The sequence below is a fragment of the Gymnoscopelus braueri genome, assembly GCF_963280865.1.
Source record: "Gymnoscopelus braueri genome assembly, chromosome: 20".
NCBI classification, from domain to species: Eukaryota; Metazoa; Chordata; class Actinopteri; order Myctophiformes; family Myctophidae; genus Gymnoscopelus; species Gymnoscopelus braueri.
In genome coordinates this window covers 21,249,859-21,271,886 of record NC_137622.1, presented here as the reverse complement: position 1 = coordinate 21,271,886, position 22,028 = coordinate 21,249,859, and the positions used below count along the sequence as shown (strand labels likewise).

The following is a 22,028-nucleotide window of genomic DNA, read 5'->3' as shown; positions in this document are numbered from 1 at the left end:
TGGTCTTACTGGGTTAAACCGTAACGCCCCCAGCCCCCGAGCGCGTCTGAGCAGCCATCAGCTGGGTGAAGCTGAAACTGAATTCTGCACGGGTCTACCTACCAGCTAATTTGATTTATACTTAGTCATACGATGGTGTCCTGCGCTATAGATAAATATGTAATGCACAAACTGACGATGTGTCGCATCGCAACACGTTGTCAACTTGTAAAGCGTTTATTTTTGGCATAGGACACCGTCGTACCACAGAGTATAAATTAGTCATAAGCTTTGCCATCTGGACATCTTTATAATACATCTGCCATCACTTCACTTCCAAACTGAAGGGTCAGTTTTTTACACTTAAAGAGTTAAATGAACACTCAGGATTTTACTGCGTATTTGTTAATGACACACATGGGAATCCCTCCTGAACTTGCTGGCAACTATTTTTAGGTCCTAAATGTGGTACCATGTTAATATTTATTCGACCTTTATTTATACTGTTGAGATGCAAGATCTCTTTTTCGAGGGAGCTCTGTCCAGAATAGCAGCAATACAAAGTTTCAACAACAGATTGCAGTGTAGCAGATTACATAACAACATAAATACATGTTTTTTTTGTCTTTTTATTGGACTGTTTCACTATCCTACTGTACCTACAGAGTAGATTGCTCACAGCAGCCCTCAGAAAAGCAACAGAGGGGTAGGACATGGTGGGACTTGATTGCCTCCTGTGGTCATTATTCACCTGTTGACAGACACAAGGACATGTCTCCTTTGAACAATTAACTTATTACATTCAAAGGTGTCCTCTGAATTATGAGATTTCTTATTCATTACCTTTAGCTTTAACAATGATGACACAATGTGTGTGTGTGTGTGTGTGTGTGTGTGTGTGTGTGTGTGTGTGTGTGTGTGTGTGTGTGTGTGTGTGTGTGTGTGTGTGTGTGTGTGTGTGTGGGGGGGGAACAAAATCATGAACAAAATCGTTTGTTCGTGATTTAAGCTGTTCTGTAACTTCTCCTTTTGTTGAACAATTGAGGGTCAAATAATAGCATTGTTCCCTACTGCAGAATCTCAAACAATAACTCAGTGGGTAAACAGATTATTACTTTTTTTTCACCAAAACAGGGTGACTACTAAGAAGAAATGTGAACTGTTTGATTAGCCTATTTTATTTTCAGGTCTTTTTGACCTGAAAATTAAATACCACACGATGCAACTTAATATTGTACGCTTAACTGGCTGTGCACAGTCTCAAACACCGTAAATAGGCGATCTACAAGCTCACGACGTGTTGCACTGTAACATGTTGTGAGTTTGTACTGTAGATCGGCGCACAACTAAGTATAAATCAGGCTTTTACTCTACGGATGTAGTGTCATAATAGTGTGGGTGTGCACGCGTGTGTGTTTGTGTGTCAGAGAGAGAGAATGTGTGCATATACAGTATATATACTGTAACTGTACACCCACATGCCTCAATGCGTGAATGCATTTTCAGCAGGTGTGCCACTGTTCCAGTGATTGCAACCATTTCCAGCTCACTGTGAAGTGATCATCTCCCTTTGTCTCAAAACGCAGCGTTTTCATGCTAATCTGACTTGTTTTTCTTGTTATTCTGCTACCTCTCTGTCTCTTCTCTCCTTATCTATTACCTACCCACACTCCCCCCATCCCATCCCCTCCCATTCTCTTGATCTTGTTTTTTTCTGCCTGACTCCGTCTTTCCCTCTCCTAATTTTGGTTCACTCACTGCTCTTTCTCTCTCTCTCCACCCCCCCCAGGTCCGGCCCCCTCATGGTCCATGCTGGTGCTGTTCAGCGCTAACTAGGCTGCCTCCGAGCCTCACAGGTACGTCTCCCAACATCCTCCATCCTCTGCTCTATTTTTAACTCGCAGCTACAGCCACGCTGCAGGAGCTTGTGATTTCTCTCCCTCCACCACGGCCCAGAGTCACATCTCTCTCTGTCGGGTCTTCTTCTCTGCTGTGCAATCGAAGAGAGAGACCACTTTATAAGACCAGCCCTGTGTCCATGTTTTGTTTCTGTTCTTCTTCTTCTTATGTTACACGTTTATCGTAACGTTCTAAAGCTTGGCTGCTTTATTAGCGAGCTATTAACCCATTCAATCCCGGGAACGCATCTGTGTCATTTTAGATTTCTCTGGCTATTTTTTAATCGAACCAAAGTACGAAATAATGGTTATAGCTAAAATGACACAGTATATGCGTTCCTCCTGGATTGAATGGGTTAAAAAATGGAATGCAGCATGTGTGTGTGTGTGTGTGTGTGTGTGTGTGTGTGTGTGTGTGTGTGTGTGTGTGTGTGTGTGTGCGCGCGCAGGGGCAAAAAAGGTCAGGAAAGGGATTACAAACGCACAACATTGTGAGTGCATGTAATACTCCCTAGCCAGTGGATCCACAGAACCAAATGCCCTCTCGTCCAATCCAGCTGCCAGCTCTGCTGTCTGTTGCAGCCGTGGCTGTTCTTTCAGGTCTGAACACTGTTTGTTTTGTTTCACTGCCACCTCACCTTGCCAGGCTTGGCCTTGGGAAAGTCTGGCAAACCCCCTCAGACCTCCCATCCAACCAGGAGATAATACGCTTGTTAGGCTGTACAGTTCTTGCTCAAGGTCCTCCTCACCTCGCATCCTTCCCCTCCCCTCCCCTCCCCTCCCCTTTCCGGCCTTCTGTCTTGAAGCTTCACTGCCCTGTCTTTTTCTCCTCTTGACAAGGGCTTACAGTACACCTCTATTAGGGCTGCAAGTATCAATTATTTTCTTAGTGATTATTGTATCGGTTGCTTTTTTTCCCCGATGAATTGAATAATGAAGAGGCTTTTTTTTACATATTCTATTTACAGTACATTTTTTATACATCAACGAATCAATGACAAAAAAAATTGAACTAAATCGATTATTCTGATTAACGACTTATGCTCTATTTTCTATTTCATCGTACAACGGTGTCATTCAAAAGGGCCGATCTACAAGCTCACAATGCATCGTGCGCTCACCATGTTGTGAGCTTGTGGATCTCACTATTAGTATTACTGTATTTTAAGAAGATTCTTTTAATAATTTAACTTAAAGTTGTACAATGCAGGTTCACAATTAACGACTTTTAGCAACCTCTGCTGGTCACTACCGTCACTGCATACAATTTTCTGTAGTCCTCGATTACCCAGAATTCCATTTGTTTTCACCGGAAGCCGGAAGCGTTTCAAAAAGCGTTCTTTTAATTGTTTTATACTATCTGCGGATCGTTTCTCTTAGCCAGTGGAGCATTAGTTACCATGAGCTGTGTTTTCGTTTTCTGTTGTTTTTCGATCTTACAATCCTACATTCTCTTAAAATCAGTGTGAGGTTCCTTTTTGTTATTAGCGCGGTAGTTCCTGGCCAAACAGGAAACCGGTGCGGTAGTTCCTGGCCAAACAGGAAACCGGTGCATTTTCCGTCCGGATGACGTTATTTTCGCGGGAGAGTCTCCCCCGACACTGTTCAATAGAAAATATATAAATAAAAGGCTTTCGGGGGTGAAATTCATGGAGTGGGTGTTGTGAAACATTTGCCACTCACAAAAGATATACAATTTAACTTTAGTTTTTGTTTTAAAGTTACCTAGTATTACTTTAAGTTATTTTTCTCTAATTGATTAAATCGATTAGTTTGATTAACTGTTGCAGCCCCATACCTCTCCTTATACTGAAGTACTGAATGTTGCAATGTGAGCACTTGTATGGCAGTAGCACGTTGACTGTTGTATACTACAGTACAAGTTGATCAAGCGTGTGGCTCTTTTGTGTAAACAGCTGTTTTATTTTATGTGCCTGTGATTGTAACAAATAGCTGATGGATACTACATCGTAGCTCTCGTGTCGTTTTAGGCAGACCTTCACTGTCTTAGTCTTTAAGAAATCCCTAATATTTTCAAATTCATTCAATGACATGGCGATTACATGTACATAATAACTCTGAAAATAGGCTCCATTTGATACAGATCCGGATCGGGCCCTGATTAATGTATGGGCTCACGGGGCTGCAGCCCAGGAGCCTGAGGCTCCAGGGGTCCCCAGGGGGGGCCCAGTGAGCGCAAATCAATCACTCATCAATGTCCCATCCCATGCCTGTGTTTGTGTTTGTGTCAATGCCTTACAGCTATACCAGCTAACTGTCATTATAAGATGTCTACCCTGAAGGTGTGATGGAGGAGAGAGCCTCTTGGAATGTCTTCCATTTACCAGTCACATACAGTACCCGGTCGGTGAATCCTTGTTTCACTGAGTTACAGCAGTGTTGGAAAGGATGGGTAGGTCTTTTGATATTGAAAATTGCTGTGACAATGTTAGAAAACATGTCAGAGTGCAGTCATGCATACATGAATTAATCCTGCTCACAGAATGGGTCCTGTACGTAACCCATACATTACATCTAGTTGGAGTGAACACAGTCTAACTACTGCCTGGAGACTGAGGAGGTATTTTTGTTCATTCGGTGTTTAGTATTTTTCAAATCACCATCAACGTGCAGATAACTTAAAGTCTCTCAGATTCCCGTTGGTCTGCTTGCATGTCACTCACCAGCCAAAGCACTATGCATTAATTACAAAAACATCATCCTGTCACTCCATGGCATAGGCTAAGTGAGGATGATCCCCAAAACCTGTCAATGCATAACTTGGCGTCATTGCTCTGACATAACTAAGCGGTTGGAGACTGCTTTCTTATGCACATTTTGTGCTACAGCAGTTTACAAAATGTAGGTGTGCATCTTACAAGAAGTAGATTTTGACATCTGACATTGCTGCAGAGTTCTCAGCTCAAAAAATCATCTGAATGACAGTTATGTACAATTGAGTACAATTGTTGATCGCTGTGCGATGTGATAAGGGTTGTTGGAAATGTCTGTGCTGCCTGTGCTGTCACACTTGTATTATAGGTTATTGTATTATTATTTCATTATTATCTCATTTTATTATTAACTTGTGACATTTGATTTAGCTGACTGAATTGTATTTGATTGGAAAGTAGGCCTATATTACACACTGCCTTTGTCTGGGTAAAATAAAGGCGCTGTCTGTGGTGCTGAAACACCTGGCAGTTACCGGGGGAGGGGGGGCTTTAAAATCTTCATCCGGCTTTGGACAGGACAAGATCATTGCATGGTGGTCTCATGCACACACAACATGGCAACACATGCACAGTGAAGCTCTTTCAATACAGAGTAAATGAGAGGAAGCACACAACCCGCCCTGCATCAAAAACAACATAATAGCACTCATCCAGGATCTTTGAATTCATGAAGAACTGTCTTCATGTTTTTGCAGATTGATCTGATTTTAGTGCCGCATTTACAGATACTTTAAGGCACACCTGTATTCATAGCATAAATAGCAGATTGTACAAGCTTATGTGTCACGTTGAGCTTGTAGATGTAGATGTTCAAATTAAAAGAACATAATAATAATAATAATAGTAGTAATAATAATGATCATTATAATAACTAACCACTCAGCTATGGCCGCCCTATACATGTCCAAAATGGGGCACCGGGTTGAAAGTTTGCTTCTGTTTTGGTAAGTGTGCTGTATTGATATACTAAATGAAAAAAATCAAAACCTTTTGAATAGTTGTATGTATTGCAATAATAATGTGTGGTTGTCTCGACACACCAATTGGGAATCACTGAAATAAGTTATGGTGCATAGATGCTAGCTGGACAGGAGACATTTGTGGTCCAACGACCCGCTCAAGGACACACTGGCTGTGATGATAGATGCTGTAATTATAATACTCGTCATTCTTAATTTCCAGGATTGAAGAAATCCTGTCAGTGCTAGGGATTCAACCAGCAACCTTTCCGCTCTTAGGCCTACAAGCCTTCAGCCACTCTGCTACACACAGAACAGGTGTGAATGAAACCGAAGTCTGGTTCCCATGGCTACTCGGTTTGCTTTTCTTTGATGTGAAGTGTTTGCATTTAATATGAACCTGACAAAGGTAGCCTTTGATATGGAAAGCAAGAGGACTAGCTGGGGGTAAAAAAATAGAAAGCCTAAATGGAGACTCATTTAAAGGTAATTGAAGTTGTTCCCTCCCTATTGGCAAGCATTATTTGCTCTTACCGATGGCCGCTCAGGCACAGATTACACCTTAAATACCCACAGCATTTTCATTGCTCGATCATCTGATACAGGCAAGCGATTGGCCCGGCCATTTCCTTGGTAAATAGTGTTTTGTCAACCTTAACTACACGGTGTGACTATGTAATGACCCCTGTCTGCGTTCCCAGACTCTGCAGTAAGGACTAAATGACAGACCTGCCTCGCAGCATTCCTCACTCACTGGCTTTTCCCACGTGAAACCTCCCATGTGAAACCTCCGCAGGTAGATGTCTGTAAAGACAGTGAATTTGTCAAGCTCACAGCCCTTCACAGCTATAGACCTAAGCCGTCAATGGAAGCCCTTTGAGTTATTATATGCCTCACTAGAAAAAGCATACAGTCTGCTTTTAGGGGGGCATTTTACCTACAAATGAGTGCATGCTCAAACACATACACGCACATGCACACACACACACACACACAGTCTTTCCTGCCTGTCTAGGCACATCACACACTCTCCAAGTGCTATTAGTGCCAGTCTCTGCTTTTCAAGAAGGCACACACCAGAGCAGAGCCAATAGGCCATACAGTGGCATGTAGAGATAAAACATGCGTGCACGCACGCACGCACGCACGCACGCACGCACGCACGCACGCACGCACACACGCACACACACACACACACACACACACACACACACACACACACACACACACACACACACACACACAGTAATGTAAAGCTGCCAAAGATACGCTGTGTGTACAGTAGTGGCTGCAGGCTTTGAAGTGGATAGCAATCATTTTAGTGCACTCCCAAATTACTTTGGCACAGTGTTTACACAACAAAAAAAGATAAACTTCAGCATGTTGGCGTCAAATGTATAGGTGAGGGTGGGGTGGGGGGGGGGGGGATTCCCCATTGGATGTTTATATGTTTGGTTTCCAACACAAGACCCAGTTTTGAATCCAGGTGATTACATACTGTATATATGTGGGATTCAGAATAAATTAATGCCTTGTTTAAATTCTATATTATATTGTATTGTAAATTCAGTATTATATTGTTTCAGACCTTACTAAGTAAGGTCTGAGGAACCGCTATCACCGAATAAAATTCCACAATGGGAGCATAACACTGGTGTGCAGATTTATTTATAACTTTTCTACTGTTGGAAGTTTTGATCCAGCACCCAGCCCAGCAGGATATTATGGGATCATGTGTGTCCTTTGTCATCTTTTTTTACGCCTTTTTCAGTATTATATCTTTTCCCCAAGGTCTAAAAACTGTATGCAAGCGTATATGCAAGATCCAACCGACCACATAAGTGGGGCCTTGGCAAATCCTCTGTAATTCAGATAGCGTGCATCATGAGAACGTATCTCCGTTAACCCATTCAATCCGTGAACGCATCTCTGTCATTTTAGATTTCTTTGGCTATTCAAAAATATCATAGCACTCATAGCGCAGCCGCGCTATGAGCTTGTAGATCTGCTATTTTTGAAAAAATAGTGAAAAATGGGTGCAAATCTTTGAATATGTGTTTCAAAGCGAACATTTTTAACTCCAATATTTGCTTCTCGGGGGGTCCCTGGAACAAAATATTTGGAGATGGGGGTCCGTGGCCAAATACATCTAATTGTGGGGGTCCTTGACATGAAAGGTTTTCAGAACCACTGATATTATTATACGAAAATATTAAAAATAAATAAAAATGAATAGCCAAAGAAATCAAAAAATGATCCAAATGCGTTCCCGGATTGAATGGGTTAATCCACTGTTCTTTACACACTGCCTCTATTTTTCTTTTTCTGTTATTTCCCCTTTCACACTGCTGTGTATTGTCTTCTGGCTCCTTTCTTCTCTCATTCTCTGCCCTGTACAGTACTGAATATGCCTAGTACTGACAGGCCAGGTACCTTGCAGGTTGCCATGGCCAGGTACAGTAGTTGAAAGAGGGGCTTACAGACAAAGACGACACCTTCTGCTGCCTCACGGCTCTCCATTGGGCACCTCATTGTCCCTGCCAGGCAGAGAGGGAGGGAGAAGGAGGAGAGAGCAAGCTAGAAAGTCATATATCGTCGCTGTCGGTACTAGTTGACCAGTGCAGGAAATAAAGCATGTTAGCTTATTCAGAGTGCTTTCCTTGTTAAACAAGTACAATAAATGTACAAAGCACTTTTTTTTTAAATATCAAATGCATCACTGTTTTAAAATTCAATTAAAATTGTGAAAATTGCAGATGTACAATGTCCCTTCCTAGAAATGCATCAGAAATAGTTAGAAATACAATATTTGTCTTTGAAATGTAGTAAGTCATAAGTATAAAAAGAAAAACAAATAGGCCTACTCAAGTAAAAACGTACAGATACAAAACCATTTACATAAGTATAAGTACTCAAGTAAATGCATTTATTGTCAGCAGTACCAATCACAAAGAGAAGTAAAAGGCATGTGAAATTAGTTTTGCACTTAAAACCCCACACAGCAACTTACAGTCTCAGGAATAAGAAGAAGGATAATGTGATCAGTTTTATTATATATATATTTATTAAATAATACATCTGAGACATTTTTGTATTGTTTCCTGCACATTAACAAGGAAGATGACTACTTTAGTGACTTTGAATTGAGGAAGTGGCACCTGAACCTGCCAGATGATCAAAGGAGCTTGTCAGCTATGGGAAGCTATGTTCCTCTGCAGTACCCCTGCAACCTGTTTGAACCTCCTTTCCCCCATTCCCTCTGCAGTACCCCTGCAACCTGTTTGAACCTCCTTTCCCCCATTCCCTCTCACCCTAGAGGGCGATGAGGGGCATGAAGCAATTGTCTAAAGTAATTCCGACAGGTTTTCATCATCCATTGTTTCGGAGTCAAACCAAGTTCTCAGCAGTCAGCACAGTTCAAGACATATTGGATTCCTTCCTTTGCCGCCAATGAGAACATTTCTAGAAGTGCATTCTGTAAGCTGTAATTTAAATTAAACGGTTCAGGGTTAGAGCCTAAACATTTGTGCTTTTTAATGTATGTCTTAATTTTAGGCCGCCTGGTATAGGCATTTTGTGAAAACGTAAGCAAGCCTTGATGGAAACTTCTTTTTCCAAACACTGCAAAATTAAGCTTGAAAAATTACTTGTGTGTGGTTGCACTCGCACACAAACAAGAGTAATGTGCAGTGCAGTGACATGGCAGTGACAGCATTCGGTGGAATCTCGTTTAGAAGTAAATCACATATTGCTAAACCTCCCGAGCTAATCGACAGGGCGTGCTGACAACAGTCAGCGGATTAAAAGAGATCAGCTAGCTGTGCAGGAAATACGTCTCACCAAAATTCCAGTACATATGGCAGTGCTCCAAAGTCCCTATATTTCATTCTACTGAAGTAGCTCTCAGGCCCGAACTTCCAAACTAATTTACAAGCCGTTACCAGACCAAAACAAAACAGAAGCCCAGCGCTCGCAAATCCAAACAGACATTTATTAGTTCTAGTCCGAAGAAAGAAAGAAAAGAAAAAAACACGGCCCCGGATTAATTGGAAACTGCAGGCATGAAAAGAGATGTATTATGGGAGGCCATAAACATATGGAATGCAAACGATACGTTTCTTCAAAATAACCACCCTTGAAACGATTCTCCTCGGTAGATTGCAGGAGGAGGACAAGCTGACTCCCTGGTATATGTGTATAAATCTCAACTGAAGACGAGCCAGATAACCCATTCAATCCGGGAACGTATCCGTGTCATTTTAGATTTATTTGGCTATTCAAAAGTAGCAGACATACAAGCTCGCTATGAGGGCTCATAGCTCATAGTGCCGCGCTATGAGCTTGTAGATTTGCTATTTTAGAAAAATCGTGAAAATGTGTGCAAATCTTGCCCAAATCATTTTTTACTCAAATCATTTTGTAACTCAAATCTTTGCTTCTGGGGGTCCCTAAATCCTGTTGCTCCTGTTGAGTGGCTCTCAAACTTTTTCATGTCAAGGACCCACAAAATTATATGTATTTGGCCGTGGACCCCCATTTCAAAATATTTTGTTCCAGGGACCCCCAGAAGCAAAGATTTGAGTTACAAAATGTTCGCTTTAAAATATATGTATATATGTAAATATATAAGATTTGCACGAATGTTCACAATTTTTCAAAAATAGCAGATCTACAAGCTCGTGCTACGAGCTTGTAGATCTGCTATTTTTGAATAACCAAAGTATAAAATAATGGTAATAGCTCAAATCTAAAATGACACAGATGCGTCACTCGGATTGAATGGGATAATGTACTGTAGGGTTGAGGACAGACAGTGATTTAGCCTCTGGGATGCTGCAGTGACAAGAGATACAGCCGACAGTTGGTCATTACAGTGGACTCAGGTGGTCCTCGAATCAATCATATCGAGGCCAACCGGGACCAGACAGATGCCTGACGTTGGCATGATGAAGGGCTCTGCAGAGGTGGGTGGAAGGATGGATAGAGAGAGAAGGGAGACAAGTAGAGACAGAGGAGGTGGAGGGGCAAGGCGGGTAGAGCAAGGGGTGCAGTTGAGAAAACACTAAATCGAAGAAGAAATCTAGGCCGTCAAATATACAAGCTACTGTAATTTATGAAAGATGGTAGCTTAACCCATTAAGACCGGGAACGCATCCGTGTCATGTTAAGATTTCTTTGGCTATTCAAAAAATAGCTCATAGCGAGCTTGTAGATCTGCAATTTTTGGAAAAATCGTATTTTTTTTTGCTAGTCTTTGAATACATATATTTTTTTAAAGTGAACATTTGTAACTCAAATCTTTGCTTCTGGGGATTCTACTAATGTCTTCTAAACGTTTTTTTCTCATCACAAGGTAGAAACAATAGAGATGTCATGAACACGCACAGTCAGAAAGAAGTAACACACTGCTCCTCAGGTCAACTGACTGAGTGAAGTAGTGATGGGTCGTTCATGATCGATTCGTTCAAAAGAACTACAGTAGTTCATTGCCGTGAACGTGAACGAGCTCGTTCACTTCCTGAAACTGTTACGTTCACGCTAGCGTTCATGCCCCCCATCCCCTCCCCCCGTACACAGGACGGGAGGGCAGGCTGTACATGCAACGTAATAATAACGCTCCCACGATGGTGTTTTTCACTAGAAAATAGCGCTACTGAACGAGAACGTGAACGAATCATTCGAACGAATCATTGCCGTGAACGTCGTTTACTGAAATGAACGTTTTTTTCCCACCACTAGAGTGAAGCACACAAGCTGAACCTAATCACTCATTAGGTCTGCATTAATGAAGGGGCATCCAATCAACATCGCTGTGTCAACGAGGACTGCAGTGTCAAGGAGGACTTTCCTACAAGAGATATTTAGGACAGTGAATGTAACATTTTTATTTTCAAAGGGACTGACTGTGAAAAGATGAGACTGACGAACTTGGAAAAAGAATATCTAAATGTAAACATCGCATAGCAACCGTCTTGTTTGTGCAGGCAGTCGGGAAGGCCTACTTTCTCGTGGGAATGATTATTTTTAATAAAATCATTAAAAACTTTTAATTGGGATGTGTATAATTTTCACACCATATTTAGTAACAGTCCCCCCCCCCCTACCCTCCTCCCCTGCTTCACGTCGGGCCGAACAACCCCCCCTTAGCTGTGATATTATAATCATAATACATTATTGGGTATACAGGGGATATTGCTGCTATACGGTATAAACATGATTTGTGGAAGGAGGCAGGTAAGGAGGAGGAACACGAGCAAGAGAAATCAAGGGCAAGGATGATTGAAGCTGAACATCTCATATCAGAGCATTGGAGCTGGAAATGCTGGGATATGGCAGATGAGGAGGAGGATGAGTGGTATACGAGAGGACAGAGGAGGGAAGCCAGAGACCTTTTCTTTAACCCATTACAACCGGGAACGCATCTGTGTAACCACTTAAACCATTGTTTTATACTTTGACTGTTCAGAAATAGCAGATAAACAAGCTCATTCAGTAGCTATGAGCTGGTAGATCTGCTATTTTTGAAAAATCGTGAAAATCTCTAGAGGCGTAGAGACAAATCTTTGAATATACATATCTTTTAAAGCAAACATCTTTAACTCGAATCTTTGCTTCTGCATGGGGGTCCCTGGAACAACCTATTTTCAAATAAATATAATTTTGGAGGTCCTTGACATGAAAAAAGTTTGAGCACCGGTGATATAGTAACATAAGTTTTTCAGACAACTGTTTGGATTTAGAAGACATTTATAGAATCCCCAGAAGCAAAGATTTGAGTTACAAATGTTCGCTTTAAAAATATCTTTTGATTGATGAATCTTTGATGCAAATCAAGATTTGCACAAATTTTCAAAAAATGGCAGATCTACAAGCTCGTAGCGCGGCACTCGGTGCCGCGCTATGAGCTTGTATATCTGCTATTTTTTTAATAGCCAAAGAAATCTAAAAAATAACAACAAAAATAACAATAACAGATGCGTTCCCGGATCGAATGGGCTAACACTCGGCGTGAAGATTTGAATCAGCTACAGTTACCAGCACAACATTATGAAACGGTGTTAGAACAACAGCCGTCAGCAGAACTACTCTTCAGCCAAAGTGGTTGCATTCACAGCATCCTCAAAGGCTGTTCCATAGCTTCCGCTATACAGCTGTGTGAGACATTTCTCAAGCAAGAGCTGTAACGATGCGGGAGACACACTAGAACACCACGAACACCGGGAGTTACTTCATAGTCTTTTTTTTCTTTCAAGGTTAAAAAAAGTTCAAGTCAAGATTTCTACCTTAGGCTAGTGTATGTGTTATGAATTTACTTTTAGAGGTCTTCTCAAGTCCAATGAGATGCATATTTCTTCTTTTTTTTAAAGCAAAGAATAATGGCAGTCCTCTCTCCCCATTGGAATATTTTAATGAAAACACCATACAGTAAGTCATCGCAGGTTCAGTACGGCTCTGCATGACTAGAGTCATTCCATGCAATTTACTAGTGAAATGAGGGCTCGGTAAATTGGTGGCACAACCATTTGTTCAGTCTACTGTCATTGCAGTCGCCATGTCTGTGAGAGCCTCGGTGAGTGCAAAACATGCCCTCACTGCAGTGCATTTATAGTCAGGGATATTAGCAGAAACATTTCCTATCTTGGAATAAATTCCTTACCAAAAAAAATCTTCACCAATGTGTTTTTAAAAGTGTCTAGTAACACATCTCATAAACCACTCCTTGGGCTAAAAACAGCCCAATCTCAATGGGTTTTTACACAAAAAGTATACCTGGAAAAGGATGGCTATGGCCGTTTTTAGCCCAAGGAGTGGTTTTGGTGCAAAACAAATGCTTGCAATGGATTCAGAATCATAAAAAGACCCTATTTTGACCCCTCACATGCTACTTAAAACAGAATTAAATTTTTATTTTCTTTCCCGCATAAGGTTATGGTGGGTACCCCAACTTTCAGGAGCTGTCACAAATTCTCCTAGGGAAACTGCATTTCAGTCTTTGTGAGATGTGTTACTAGACACCTTTACAAACACATTGGTGAAGATTTTTTTTGGTAAGGAATTTATTCCAAGATTTTTTTAATATCCCCTGACTATTAAGGGATTTTAACTATAACTTACACAGGATTAATGAGTAAAAATAGTATCCTTTGTGAAATGGCATTGGTCGTCATTCCTTCAAACGCCATTTAGGCTTTGCGTGGCAGGTTAAGTGGGCAGGGCATGCTGTTTTAAATCACACTGTGTGTGTGTGTGTGTGTGTGGGGGTGTGTGTGTGTGTGTGTGTGTGTGTGTGTGTGTGTGTGTGTGTGTGTGTGTGTGTGTGTGTGTGTGTGTGTGTGTGTGTGTGTGTGTGTCAGGTACCACCTTGTACTCAGACCCAAATGTGGGATGACCGATCTGCTCACCTAAAGCCCATGAGCTTGTGGGCGGTGTGACCCATATGTTGCCAACTCTAAGGGTCCAAACCAGCCTCCAGCTACAGACTTTCGGTTTGAATATAAAATCTCAAGATGCTGAGCAGCAGCGATGTCATAGGTGTGCTACAGTACATTGCCCCATTTCCTTCCACCAGAGTAACACTCACCCCTCAGGGAAATTACATTACACCCCCAAGCGACACACACACACACACACACACACACACACACACACACACACACACACACACACACACACACACACACACACACACACACACACACACACACACACACACACACACACACACACACACACACACACACACACACACACACACACACACACACACACATGCTACACTAGCCTCAGAAGCAGAACCATCTAACCACCTTTTAAAAAGTCATGAGGTCATTTGCTGCTGAACCAAGACTTAATGCAATTTAAGGATAATGAGAAGGACATGCAGTCGGTGCTAAGAATGAATAATAGATTGAGGGACAGATTGCTGAGGTTGTCAATTACTCATTCCTGTGTTTCCCTGAAGCCTAAAGCAGAGATGAATCCTGAATTTATTTATGTGTTTTTAACTAGTTTTTCTGACTTATAGTTTCCCCAGGAATAGGGCTTCTCATCTTGAACAAAAAAAAAGAGGACATTCCTTTGGTTGTTGGCTTCCCACTGCAAAGCTCATATGTTATAAGTCTCCATCTTTCTATCATCGTTCTTTCTTTGTTTATTCTTCCCATGCCTTCGCCTGTCTTCCCTTTGTGAACGTGTCCCCAACAACATTGACAGTTTACTCAATAAGATCCTCCATGCACGTCTTTTTTGTTGCTCCACGCCCACTCAACTACCAGGCAGAGCTACAACAGCTTAGCTCGGGAACGAACAATTATGCCACAATACTTGTGCTGTTTGTAGCCATAGAATTGTTTTAGAATTCTAATATTAATTCTAATATAACTCTATAACCTAACGACCTGATGTGGAGAACAAGAAAGAACAAACATCTACCGGGGCAGCCTGTGCACACAGTCCGCACTGGGAGAAGGCACAACACTGTGATCCTGATATACTGTACTATGGCCGATGTGTCCCTTTTTCTCTTCTCTTTTCCCTTTCCTTCCATCCTGGGCTCTCATTTTCACGCTCCCTCTCACTTTAACTCTAACTCTACTTATATGACCATTTACCCTGTCGTTTGTTGACTACGGTTCAAGCCATTTACCCTGATCTCGCACTTATAAGTCACTCTGGATAAGAGCGTCTGCTAAATGCCTAAATTGTAATTGTAATTGTCTCACTCTTTAACAGCCGGGTTAATTAAAACGCACTTTGCGTGTACGGTGTACGCCTCATTGAACTTTAACCAATAACATTCTCCGCTCTACATGACTGAGGTTTTTAAGCAGTAAGTCTAATGTCTTTCACTTGGTTGTACTTATCTCTGTTTAAATGGCATGGCAACATTCTGATTGTCTGTCTGTTACTTATCTTGCATGGAGACTGTGGTGTAGTGTAGGGTTATTTTAAGGCCTTTTCGCCGCCTTTACAGCGGAGCAGTTGCCATTAGGAACGTGTGTGTTTGTGTGTGTGCCACTGCACATGCATTGTACACAATGATTGATTATCATGCTGAAACAACCTCCTACGGTCATCTGTCATCTAAATCGCTATCGGTATCCTTCTCCCTCACCTGGTAGTCTGAGATATCACTCGATTTATACACACTTGAGTTCTCCGTGCCAATCCTGAGCCTCTCTGAGGCCCACTTTTGAGGTGGTATTCGCCTTAGGAGAGATGACAGTAGAAGTACTTAGGAGAGCTCTATTGATCCACTGCAACAAAGATAAGGTGGATGAGCTAATTACGAGCATCCGTAATCCTAAATAGCATCCGTGGTTCCAAGAAGACATCAGATGTGCTTTTTATGTACAGTAATTGACAATTTATCCTCATAATTGGCCAATAATTAATGCTAAACTAATTTGGAGTTTCACTTGAAGTACAGTATGGCACAACGACAACGGAATGGCCGTTTCAAAATGACTATGTGTGCACATTTGATGTTTGTTGACCATCAGGCATTTTTTTACACCATAGCTCTGTAAGAGGTTAGCCTCCTCTCAAACCTGTCTCCGACCGTTCTAGATCGTTCTAAAACAGAGGAGACCATAACATTGAACTATAAACTGCTAAATTCTAAGTGTTAGACAGCTGCCTTGCCGGGCCATCTTAAAGTCCACCTCTGTGGTTTACAAGGTCTCCGATATACACAGTAGTTATTGCCTTAAGCCTGACAGGGTAAAGCCTCAGCAGACGAGTAATAGGGCAGCATGGGGATCCTAACCATTAAGATTTCATGTCTATATTATGTGTCCTGGGTCAGCCATATTTGAAACCCTAACATTAAAACACGCAAACAAGCCCTCCTTACCCTCGTGGAACCAAAGCTGTATAATGCAGCACTGATAATGTTGCACTGCTTGTGCTATAGCTAAGCAACAGGTTGCATTAGTTTAACACATTAAGACCTGAGGCCGACAAACCAACAACCAACAAATGTCTTCTAAATCCTAACAGTTTTACTGAAAAACGTATGTTTCTATGTCAGTGGTTCTCAAACCTTTTCATGTCAAGGACCTCCAAAATTATATGTATTTGGCCGTGGACTTCGATCTGAAAATATGTTGTTCCAGGGACCCCCAAAAGCAAAGATTTGAGTAATTAAACAAAATATATATATTCAAAGATTTGCACAAATGTTCACGATTTTTCCTAAAAAATAGCAGATCTACAAGCTCATAGCGCGGCACGAAGTGACGCGCTATGAGCTTGTATATCTGCTATTTTTGAATAGCCAAAGTATAAAATAATGGTTAAAGTGGTTGAAGTGATACAGATGCTTTCCCAGTTTTAATGGGTTAAAAAAAAAATCCTCCCATGATCCTACAGAGTCTGACAGCTGACAACCGACTATGTGTTCCTGAGCCAGGCAGCCGTTCAAGCAGAAGGCACAGATGTGACATGAGGGAAACGCGCTTTTAAAGCTGGCTTTTTACTCTAGATTTACTTTAAAGATTTAAGACAGGCACGTTAACGTGTAAGACGGGCCTGTCGTGTACTGCTATAGAAGTATTAGAAAGTCACTGTGAAATGATTTGCTGTAAAGAGTCGGAGGGAGTTCCGTTAGATTGCCGTTTCCCAAACGGTGGGTCGCGGACCAATTTGTATGGGTCGCAAGTAAGTATCCCCCTTTTTTCTCTTTCCTATATTAAAAAAATATATACGTTATTTTAAAAGATTCTTTTTTTAAATCACAACTTTTCATCAATTAAAAACAATTCCAAAATTGTTCAAAAGTATTTCATAAATAAATAGAAAATGGAAAAATCTAATCATTTCCATAAATAAATAAATAAACAAAGATTAAGAAGTGGTGAAAATAGCAGATCTACAAGCTCACAACGCGGCGCGACGCATTGGGGGCTTGTAGATCTGCTATTTTCACTAGTTTGGGTCTCGGGCAAACGTCTAATTGTCTCCGCCAGGTCGAAAGGCATGGCGAGAGAGTATGTTTTACTCCCTGTCCGTCCGTTTGTGTGTCCGTTTGTCCATCTGTCTGTGAACAGCTAATCTCAGGCACCGTTGGCCCGGTCGCTGTGAAACTGTGCACGCACACTCCCTGGATGCCAATTCAGAACCTCTGCCCCAAATTTTTCACATGGGCCTGTTATACTGTAGCGCTACCAGGAGGCCGATTTGTGCAAAACCCTTTTACTCCTACAGATTTTATCCAAACGTCATGCAAATCGGTACACAGTATCTCTATAGTCATGTGATCAACACGGATCTGTCCAATTGTCCATATTCCATCCTCATTGGCTAAGGTTGGCTTCCAAAATGTGCAGGATTGGTCCGTTTTGAACAAAATGCCTCAAATCATGAACGCAGCTTGCGCTTTCTGTGCAATTTCACACGCAAATTCCCATTAGGCCGAGGAAGAAATGCCAGCCTTTTCACATTGGCCTGTTATAGCGCCACCAGCAGGTCTAATTTAGCAAAACACATTTTTGGAACAAAATGCCTCAAATCATGAATGCAAGGTCTGATTGCCGTGAAAGGCCTAAGAATAAATGGCACCCTTTTCACATTGGCCTATTATAGCGCCACCAGGAGGCCACAATAACCTACCTAACCTGGCGGAGACCTGTGCTCCGAGGAGCACTTTTTCTAGTTTATCTTTTGTCTCGAGCTAAAAAGTTTGGGAACCACTGCGTTAGATGCTGTTAGTATTATGTGGGCTGGATTGATCATGCTGATGTTGATTTGTGTTTTTGGTTTGGTTGTTTTTGTGTCTAATTATTATTTTCCTCCCCTTCTATCAACATGCTTTACTTCTGTCACTAAGTCCACTTCATCTCTTTTGCTTCCCAAATCTTTATTGTACTAATAACATACTCATTAACTGGTAGACTTTGTGAGAATTGTATGCTTTGGAGGAAATCTATTTCAATAAGGCTTACTGCTTGTACTGGGATCACAATAACATTTTAATAAGTTTGGCAAATTCTTCCGCAAGAGAAAACTAAATTAAATCTGATTTAATGTCCTTGATTCATTTTCATTCATTGTTTATTGGTTCTGGGAAAGTGCACAATTAAAATAATTGTACCAGAGTTAGCTAGCAGCTACTTTGCATCTGTTGTCCCTGGGCAGGCAGACGGATACAACCATAAAACATCAAAATTATGACACAAACAAATAGCACAATACAAACAGTGCTTCCGTGACAGATAAAATAATCAATATGACAAATGTAATAAAAACAACCAAAAGAAAGCAATCATTGATGGTGACACATTTGTGCTGACTTTAGCCAAACCTTGAGTCTGGCTTTAAACACTGCAAGAGCTTCCTGACTTTCTAATGTTTGTGGGTATTGAAATACCATTTCCACACTTATCCTAGAAAGCAAACTGACCAAAGGCTGTCATTCTGACCTGCACGAAATATGTTGTCTAAGTAGTAGTTTACAAATTAAGTTGGCCTTGAACAGCTAGATGCTCGAAGATAGTGTAAACCGTTCAACTGCTGTTTTAAGAACATGCATTTATACTAAATATAGTATGCATCGTCGTCTACACATTGCGATGCTGACAAATAGTGTTCTAGGGCGCAAAAATAAACATTGGTGCAATCAAGAGAATCAAGAAGGGTTTATGTATCACATGCACATACAGGAACAAGCAGCGAAATGTTGGTGGGAAATGTTCCGCCGAGACAGCTAACATCTCAATTCAATACAAAAACACGATAGTAGTAATAATACAAATAATGAAAATAAAAGTGATAATACTGGATAGAAATAAAGTTAAAGTAGGTAGAAGGAAAGTATGATAAACCTCTTAAGACATCCTTAGCAGAAGTGTCAAAATGTGCAAGAGAGAGATTATGTATCTTTAGCAGCTGTGTCAAAGTGTGGAAAGAAGCAGAAGGTCCACATAAAGTATACATGAAAAACACTTGACGATACAGTACACATGCAAGTAACATTTTGAGCAGCTGGGCAGGATTCTTCTGTTGTTTTATTTAGTCTTTAGTTGTTTGTTTTTGTTTTTGGTGTTTATGTCCTTCTGGGATGTGAGACACCTCCAGCACTTTCTCCGTTTTATCATCATCACAAACAGTCCTTTACTAGGATGATGTTTGTCATTCATAAATCCTTTTGCCCTACTCAAACACCTACTATACTGTATGTCTTGCATGAATGGGAGAGAGCTCCCTGAGGTGCGCTCAGCCAACCTTCTGCAGCACCCATACTGTATGTCAGCCAAAGATTTATTTAACCCATTAAGACCTGAGGCGATTCTTTAAAAAAATCTAAATCCTAACAGTTTTTTGAAAAGAAAATATTTTTTCACGATTTTTCAAAAATAGCAGATCTACAAGCTCGTAGCGCGGCACTCGGTGCCGCGCTATGAGCTTGTATATCTGCTATTTTTGAATAGCCAAAGAAACCTAAAGTGACAAAGATGCGTTCCAGGTATTAATGGGTTAAATTAGTTTTTGTATTTGTAGTATTTGTATTTTTACATGCTGTGCATTTTGTAGTGACTATTGTTTTTGATGTCTAATTACGATTCATTTATAAGCATTTTAAAGGTAGGGTAAGTGATATTTTTTGGTTAAAACAAAAAGTATTTTGTTAAAAGGTTAAAATACTATATTCTGATAGTAATCATTGCTATATAGTGTTTTTTCAGTAACAGATGTCTCCCTGTCTCTCCAGCTCTTTAATAAACAGAAAATTCATTTTTCGGTAGGTGTCAAAATCTCAGCCAATCAGGAGAAAGTACCCATTTTTAAGCTTAATTTGTATAGTGTTCCAGTTCCAATTTTGCCTGCTCATTTCTTAGTGTCATCACTTCCAATTTCACTTGTTTAATCTGTATCCTGATTGAGTTCTCTGTCCTGGTTGGATAAAATTGGAAATGAAACTGAAACTGAAACGAAAATGCATTTTCTGTTTAATAAAGAGGTGGAGAGACAAGGAGACTCCTTTTACTGAACAAACACTCTAGTCTATAGCAATGAGTACTATCAGAATATATAGCTATTTAACAATTATTTTAACCAACGCAAATCACTTACCCTACCTTTAACTCATTCACTGCCAGGCTTATTTCAAGCTTGTTGATCCATATGCCAAAGGCATTATGGATCAAACGGAGAAAAATAATAATAATTTAGGTGACGTCAAAAGACGTCATTGGCACAAATGGCACACTGAAAACGGCCGTCAAAAGACGTCATTGGCACTATATGAGTTAATAGGGAGGGTGCAGCCCCCACTGGTTAGCAGGGCCTCCCCGCCGTTATTACATGTAGGTCCTGGGACGAGCTCCTTCCATACCATCTCCATAGTAATCTCTCAAGAACAGATTCTGCACTGCGTTGGAATCTGTCGGGGAGGTTCGTCATAACGTGTGCGCATTCAGATCAGGAATCAGGCCGCGCTTTACCCAATCAAATGTAGTGGGCGGGATTCACATGTCCGTCGATCTTTCCCCCTCGAAACAAACCCAAACTAATTTAACAATAGCGTCCGCGGAGCAGACAAAACCACGGAAAGATATTCACATTTTAACTTACTCTTTCATCATAGAAACAAGTGGGCTTATAACCAAAACGATCCATGTTCTCTGGGAGAAGTGGTGTTAGTGTTCCGTGTAGAAATATTGTTAGTGGGAATGAAAACATAGTGGCACCCACCGGAAGTGAAAGCTGAAGGCAGACCTCTAAACCCCGGTTTCCTTGCGCTCTGGTGTCACGTTTTCTTCCGCCCAGAGCCAACAGACATAGAACAAACAGCAGAGGTCGCTGTTTTTCATTTTCAGTTGGATTTGGGTTCCCAGATTGTCTCCATAGAGATGGCCCCTGGCAGGATGCTATGGGTCGTACCAGAGTAGAAAGATTTCAGAACTTTCTCTGACACCTTGAATTTCCTCAGCCTGAGGTGGTACAGGCAATGTCAGGAGATAGTCAATTATAGACAGCAAATGGTACTGTTGTGTCCTTTAATAAATGTGTTTGTGGATGTTTTTTTCACCATCTCTTGACATAATGATTTAAGACCTGGAATATAGACATTGTGGTAAATCAATCAGCTGCTCAAATGACTAATGAACCACAGTTTGCTCAAGATTCACCCACTTCCTTAGGGACTCCTTTCATAATAAGTGACGTACTATTGTATGTGCATGATGTATGTGTATATACTGTATGTGCATGTAGAGAGCACCATAATTCCAATATTGGGAGTTAGCGAATGTTTTCTTTTTAATCTTTAAAATGGACCGCTGCTTTTCCCCTACACTACGTCAGGGTTAATTTGTTTCTCCAGCATTCATTAAGTGGGGTCTAGTAGAGTGTCAGAATTTATTATATCTTATTACACGGCTTGGTTGAATGCTCGATTCTGATTGGTCAGTCATCGGTCATTATTTCTTGATAATGACCGATGAGCTCTATAACGG

The 22,028-nt window shown here is 41.0% G+C and overlaps 1 protein-coding gene across 1 annotated transcript in view; it reads left to right on the top strand.

Moving 5' to 3' along the window:
• The window catches only part of mid2 (midline 2), a 181,180-nt gene that overhangs the window by 44,476 nt on the left and 114,676 nt on the right, over nucleotides 1-22,028 (top strand). The window contains exon 2 of the mRNA XM_080416093.1: nucleotides 1,769-1,835. The gene's annotated coding sequence lies outside the window, so the exon portion shown is untranslated. The remainder of the gene's footprint in view (nucleotides 1-1,768; nucleotides 1,836-22,028) is intronic.